Source organism: Cebus imitator, unplaced genomic scaffold (genome assembly GCF_001604975.1).
Source record: "Cebus imitator isolate Cc_AM_T3 unplaced genomic scaffold, Cebus_imitator-1.0 Scaffold217, whole genome shotgun sequence".
Lineage (NCBI taxonomy): Eukaryota > Metazoa > Chordata > Mammalia > Primates > Cebidae > Cebus > Cebus imitator.
Genome location: NW_016107532.1, coordinates 3,500,892 through 3,507,990, shown reverse-complemented (window position 1 = coordinate 3,507,990; position 7,099 = coordinate 3,500,892).

Sequence of the window (7,099 nt, the reverse complement as noted above, 5' to 3'; positions counted from 1 at the left end):
AAAAAAAAAAGTAGTAGTAGATAATATAAATATTTATTATTTGTGGTATACCAAAAATCCTTAATAAAAATACTGTAGCTGAAGGTTTTTCATTACTACCTCCACTTATTTATTTTTTTATTTTTAATTGTGGTAAAATATAAAATTTGACATCTTATTTTTTATTTTTGTTTTTTTTTGGTAGACAGGATTTCACCATGTTGACCAGGCTGATCTCAAAGTCCTGGCCTCAAGCAATCCATCCACCTAAAGTGCTGGGATTACAGGCATGAGCCACCGTTGCCCAGCCCTCCCCCACTTTTTTTTTAAATTCTTGTCATTGATTTCTAACTTCATTATATTGTGCTTATAGGATATGTTCTGGATGGTGTTGATTTGATGGCACTGGTTGACATTTTGATGGCCTAGCATAAGTCAATTTTTATAATGTTCAATGTGTGGTTGAAATAATATCTAATTGTTGGCTATAAGATTTTATATATGTATGTTAGATAAATTTTGTTATATTGTTTAATCTCCAATATGTTACTAATCTTGTTATATTTTTGTTCCGTCTATCAGTTTTGGGGAAAAGGATGTTAAAATGTCCCGTTGGATTTTTAGATTTTTTAGTCTTCCCTGGAATTTCTGTCAATTTCTGGGTTTTTTGAGGTTGTGTTATTAGATTAATGTAAGGACTAGGTTATTATAATTCCTGGTGAATTGTTTCTTTTATCATCAAGGAATGACATCTGAATCCCTAACACTGGCATACTTTGTTTTATTGTGCTTTGCGTCATTGCACTTCCCAGAGATTGTGTGTTTTTTTGCAAACTGAAGGTTTGTGGCAACCCTAAGTCAAGCAGCCTATTGGTGCCACTTTTCCAACTGCATATGCTCACTTTGTGTGTCTGTGTCATGTTTTGGCAATTCTCTCAGTACTTCAAGCATTTTTGTTATTATTGTAACTGTTATGGTGATCCATGATCTTTGATGTTACTATCTGAATTGTTTTGGGGTGCCACAAACCACACCCAGATAAGATGGCGAATTTAATAAATGTTTTGACTGTTCCACTGACTAAATGTTCTCCTGTCTCTCTCCCTCTCCTTGGTGTTTTGTTTTGTTTTGAGCTGGGATCTCTGAGGTTTATTGAGGCAGAATCTACTCCTGGTAGAGATGCTGCAAACATTGTTGAAATAACAACAAAAGATTTAGGATATCACATAAACTTAGTTGAGAAAGCAGTGCCAGTGTTTGAGAGAACTGACTCCAATTTTGAAAGAAGTTCTACTGTTAGTAAAATGCCATCAAACAGTATCCTATGCTACAGACAGAAGAAGAGTGAAAGAAACAGCCAATCAAACCAGGCGTAGTGCCTCACACCTGTAACCCCAGCACTTTGGGAGGCCAAGGCGGGTGGATCGCCTGAGGTCAGGAGTTCGAGACCAGCCTGGCTAACACAGTGAAACCCTGTCTCTACTAAAAATACAAAAATTAGCTGGGCATGGTGGTGATGGCGCCTGTAATCCCAGCTACTCAGGAGGCCGAGGCAGGTGAATCGCTTGAACCGGGGAGGCGGAGGTTGCAATGAGCCAAGATTGCAACATTGCACTCTAGACTGGGCGACAAGAACAAAACTATGTCTCAAAAAAAAAAAATCACTATAGCCACCCCAACCTTCAGCACCCACCACCCTAATCAGTCAATCAACAGCCATCAACACCAAGGCAAGACCCTCCACCAGCAAAAAGATTGTGACTCACTGAAGGCTCAGATGATCATGAGCAGTTTTTAACAATAAAGCATTTTTAAAGTTTATTTCTTTTCACAGCCCTCTTGCAGGATTAATACAATTTTGTGGGTGTTTTGTTTTTATTTTTGTTTTGAGAGACAGAATCTTGCTCTGTTGCCCAGGCTGAATGAAGTGCAGTGGCACATTCACAGCACTTAATTAAAAATAAAATATTGGCCAGGTCTGGTGGCTCACGCTTGTAATCCCAGCACTTTGGGAGACTGAGGTGGGGAGATCACAAGGTCAGGAGTTCAGGGCCAGCCTGGCCAACACAGTGAAACCCCATCTCTACTAAAAATACAAAAATTAGTTGGGTGTTGTGGCGGGTGCCTGTAATTCCAGCTACTTGGGAGGCTGGGACAGGAGAATCACTTGAACCCAGGAGGCAGAGGTTGCAGTGAGCCAGGATTGTGCCACTGCACTCCATCCTGGGTGACCGGGCAAAACTCCATCTTAAAAAAATAAAGTATTTTAAGTTAAGATGTATACATTGGTTTTTTAGACATAATGCTACTGCCTACTTATTAGACTAAATTACAGTGTAAACATAACTTACATAGACTAGGAAACCAAAAAGAATTGTGTGACTCATAAACTTTTGTGATTCATTTTATTATGATGGTCTCAGTATCTCTGAGGTATGCCTGTAACTCTTTTTTTTCTTTTTTTTTTTTTTTTTTTTTTTTTTTTTTTTTTTTTTTTTTTTTTTTTTTGAGACAGAGTCTCACTCTGTTGCCTAGGCTGGAGTGCAGTGCTGAGATCTCAGCTCACTGCAACCTTCACCTCCCAGGTTCAGGCGACTCTCCTGTTTTAGCCTCCAGAGTAACTGGGATTACAGACATGCACCACCACACCTGGCTAATATTTGTATTTTAGTAGGAATGAGGTTTCTCCATGTTAGCCAGGCTGATCTCAAACTCCTGACCTCAGGTGAGCCACCCGCCACGGCCTCCCAAAATGCTGGGATTACAGCCGTGAGTCACTGCCACGCCCAGCCTCTTTGTCTTTTAAAGTCTTGTGTGCCAGATGCAGTGGCTCACCCCTGTAATCCCAGCACTTTGGGAGGCCGAGGCAGGTGGCTCACCTGAGGTCAGGAGTTCCAGACCAGCCTGGCCAACATGGTGAAACCTCATCTCTACTAAAAATACAAAAATTAGCTGGGCGTGGTGGTGCCCCCGTGTAGTCCTAGCTACCTGGGAGGCTGAGGCAGGAAAATCACTTGAACCTGGGAGGTGGAAGTTGCAGTGAGCTGAGATCATGCCATTGCACTCCAGCCTGGCAACAGAGCAAGACTCCGTCTCAATAATAATAATAATAATAAAGTCTGTTGTGTCAGATTTTAATGTTACTATATTAGTTTTCTTTCTTCATTTTGCCAGCTAAATTAAGAAGCAGTAGACAGCAATGTTAAAAACATGGAATCTGAAGTCAGGCTGCTTGGGTTCAAATCCCAGTCTAACACTTTCTGATTGTGTGATCTCAGGCAACTTATAATCTCAGCTTTCTCTTCTATAAAATGGGGATAGTTACTGTCTACTTCATAGGGTTGTTACAAAGATTAAACTATTCTTAAAGTGCACTGAACATCTAATAAGCACTCCATGTGTATTTGTGAAATAAATATATCTGCATTCCTTTTCAGTCAACTTTTCTGTGTCATTATTTTATAGGTATTTCTTAGGTAAACATATAGCTGGACTTCTTTTTTATTCAATTTGAGGCTCTCAGTCTAACATGAAGGTTAAATGTGATGTTTTTAATTTAAAGTTTATTATTTTTAGGCAACTTCTCACTCTGTCTCCCAGGCTGGAGTAGCTGGGATTACAAGCACACACCACCACACCTGGTTAGTTTTTGCATTTGTATAGAGAAAGGGTTTCACCACCTTGCCTGGGTTGGTCTCGAACTCCTGGGCTCAAGCAGTCTGCCTGTCTCACCTCCCAAATTGCTGGGATTACAGGCATGAGCTATCATACCTGGCCTAAATTTAAATTTTAGATTTTGGGGTACATGTGCAAGTTTCTTACAAGGGTACATATATTGTGTGATGCTGCAGTTTGGGGTGTGTGTGTGTGTGTGTGTATGTGTGTGTCAGAGTCTCCCTCTGTGGCCCAGGTCGAACAGCAGTGGGGCAATCACAGCTCACTGCAGCCTCGACCTCGTGGGCTCAAGCTGCCCTCTCACCTCAGCTTTTCCAATAGCTGGGACCACAGGTGCACACCTAATGCTCGGCTAATTTTTTATTTTATTTCTTGTAGAGAAGGGTTCTCCCTACATTGCCCAGGCTGGTCTCAAATCCCTGGGCTCAAGTGATCCTCTTGCCTTGGTCTCCCAAGTGCTGGGATTACAGGCATCAGCCACCACACCTGGCCTGGGCTTCTAGTGATCCCATCACCCAGACAGTGAACATAATACCCACTTTCCCCTCCTTTTGGAGTCCCCTGTGTCTATTGTTCTCATCTTTATGTCCATGTGTATCCAGGGTTTACCTCCCACTTAAAAGTGAGAGCATGCAATATTTGGTTTCCTGTTTCTGTGCTAATTTGCTTAGGAGAATGGCCTCCAGCTGCACTCAAATTGCTGCAAAAGACATGATTTCATTATTTTTTATGGCTGCATAGTATCCCATGGTGTATATGTACCACATTTACTTGATCCAATCCACCATTCATGGGCACCTAGGTTGTTTCCATGTCTTTGCTACTGTGAATAGTGCTGTCATAAACATAGCACAGGTGTCTTTCTGGTAGAATGGTTTATTTTCCTTTGAGTATATACCAAGTAATGGGATTCCTGAGTCACGTGATGGTTCTATTTTTAGTTCTTTGAGAAATCTCCACACTGCTTTTCACAGGGGCTGAACTAATTTGCATTCTCACCAACAGTATCTAAGCATTACCCTTTCTCCACAACCTGGCCAACATCTATAATCTTTTGGCTTTTTAATAATAGCCATCCTGACTGGTATGAGATGGTATCTCACTGTGGTTTTCATTTACGTTTCTCTGATGGTCAATGCTGTTAGGCAGTTTTTCATGTTTGCTGGCCACTTGTATGTCTTCTTTCAAGAAATGTCTGCTCATTTTCTTTGCCTACTTTTTTCTTTTTCTTTTCTTTTTTTTTTTTTGAGACAAGGTCTTCTTGCACTGTTGCTCGGGCTGGAGTGCAGTGGTATGATCTTGGTTCACTGCAGACTTGACCTTCCAGCCCAAGTGATCCTCCTACCTCAGCCTCCCAAGTAGCCAGGGCCACAGGCATATGCCACCAGGCCTAGCTAATTTTTTAAAATTTTTGTATAGATGGGGCCTCCCTATTTTGCCCAGGCTGATCTTGAACTCCTGAGCTCAAGTAAGCCTCCCACCTTGGCCTCCCAAAGTGCTAGGATTACAGGCGTGAGCTATTGCAGCCGGCCTTTGCCCACTTTTTAATTGTTTTGTTGTTGTTGTTGTTGTTGTCATTTATTTATTTAAGTTCCTTATGGATTCTGGATATTAGTCCTTTGTCAGATGCATAGTTTGCAAATATTTTCTCCCATTCTGTAGGTTGTTTACTCCACTGATAGTTTCTTTTGCTGCGCAGAAGCTCTTTAATTAGGTCCCAGTCGTCAATTTTTGTTTTTTTTTTGTAATTGCTTTTGAGGACTTAAGCTGATATCCAGAGAGTATTTCTTAGGTTTTATTCCAGAATTTTTTCTTTGATGTCTTACATTTAAGTCTTTAATCCATCTTGAGTTAATTTTGTATCTTGTGAGAGGGGTCCAGTTTCATTCTTCTGTATGTAGTTAACCAGTTTTCCCAGTATCATTTATTGAACAGGGAGTCCTTTCCCCATTACTTGTAGGTGTACAGCTTTATTTTGGGGTTCTCTATTCTGTTCCATTGATCTATGTGTCTATTTCTGTGCCACTACCATGTTGTTTTGGTTACTGTAGCCTTGTTTAGTTTGAAGTCAGGGTAATGCGATGCCTCTGGCTTTGTTCTTTTTGCTTAGGATTGCTTTGGCTATTCAAACTCTTTTTTGTTGTTGTTGTTCTGTATGAATTTTAGTATAGCTTTTTTCTGATTCTGTGTAAAATGACATTGGTAATTTGATAGGAATAGCACTGAATCTGTAGATTGCTTTGCACAGTATGGACATTTTAATGATATTGATTCTTCCAATTCATGATCATGGAATGTTTTTCTATTTGTTTGTGTTTTTTATTATTTCTTTCAGCAGCAGTGTTTTATAGTTCCTGTAGATACCTTTTACCTCCTTCGTTAGATGATGTATTCCTGGGTATTGTTTGGTGTGTGTGGCTTTTTTTTTTTTTTTTTTTTTTTTGCCCTGGAATCTACTGTCCTGGTTCTCTGCTCAGTCCTTTTTTTGAGACAGAGTGTCACTTTGTCACCCAGGCTGGAATGCAGTGGTGTGATCTCGACTCACTGCAAACTTCGCCTCCTGGGTTCAAGTGATCCTCGTGCCTCAGCCACCTGAGTAGCTGGGATTACAGGAATGCACAACCATGCCAGGATAATTTTTGTATGTTTAGTGGAGACAGGGTTTCACCATGTTGTCCAGGCTGGTCTCGAACTCCTGGCCTCAAGTGATCCACCCGCCTTGGCCTCCCAAAGTGCTGGGATTACAGGCGTGAGCCACCGCCTGGCCTTGTGTGTGTGGCTGTTGTACATGGGACCACATTCTTGATTTGGCTCTCAGCTTCAACATTATTGGTGCATAGAAATGCTACTGATTTTTGTGTGTTGATTTTTTTTAATCCTAAAATTTTATTAAAGTCATTTATTGGTCTAGGAGCCTTTTGGTGGAGTCCTCAGGGTTTTCTAGGTATAGAATCATATCATCAGTAAAGAGAGATATTCGACTTTCTCTTTACTTTTCTTGCTGATTGATCTGGCTAGGACTCCCTAAATACATTTATATTTTACAGTATTTTCATTTTTTAGGGTTGCATATGTTGCACAGTGTGACTACACCATAATTTATTTAATCTACTGTTATTAATATTTTGGTTGCTTTTGATCCTTTGATATTGCTGTGGCAGATACCTTTATTATACAAATTCTGTCACACATGTGAGTATGTCTGTAGAATAACTCCTAGAAGTGGGACTGCCACGTGGAAAGATGTGTACATTTGTAATTTTGCTCGCTAGTGCCAAATCGCCTCAGATAGGAATCTGGTACAACCCCCATGTAAGGCAGTTTGGCACTATCTAGTAAAATTGATCTTCGTCCGTCTGTTAAGCGGAAAATGGTTTGTATGTTTGTTTTTGAGATAGAGTCTTGTTCAGTCACCCAGGTGTCCCCCAGACAGGAATGCAATGGC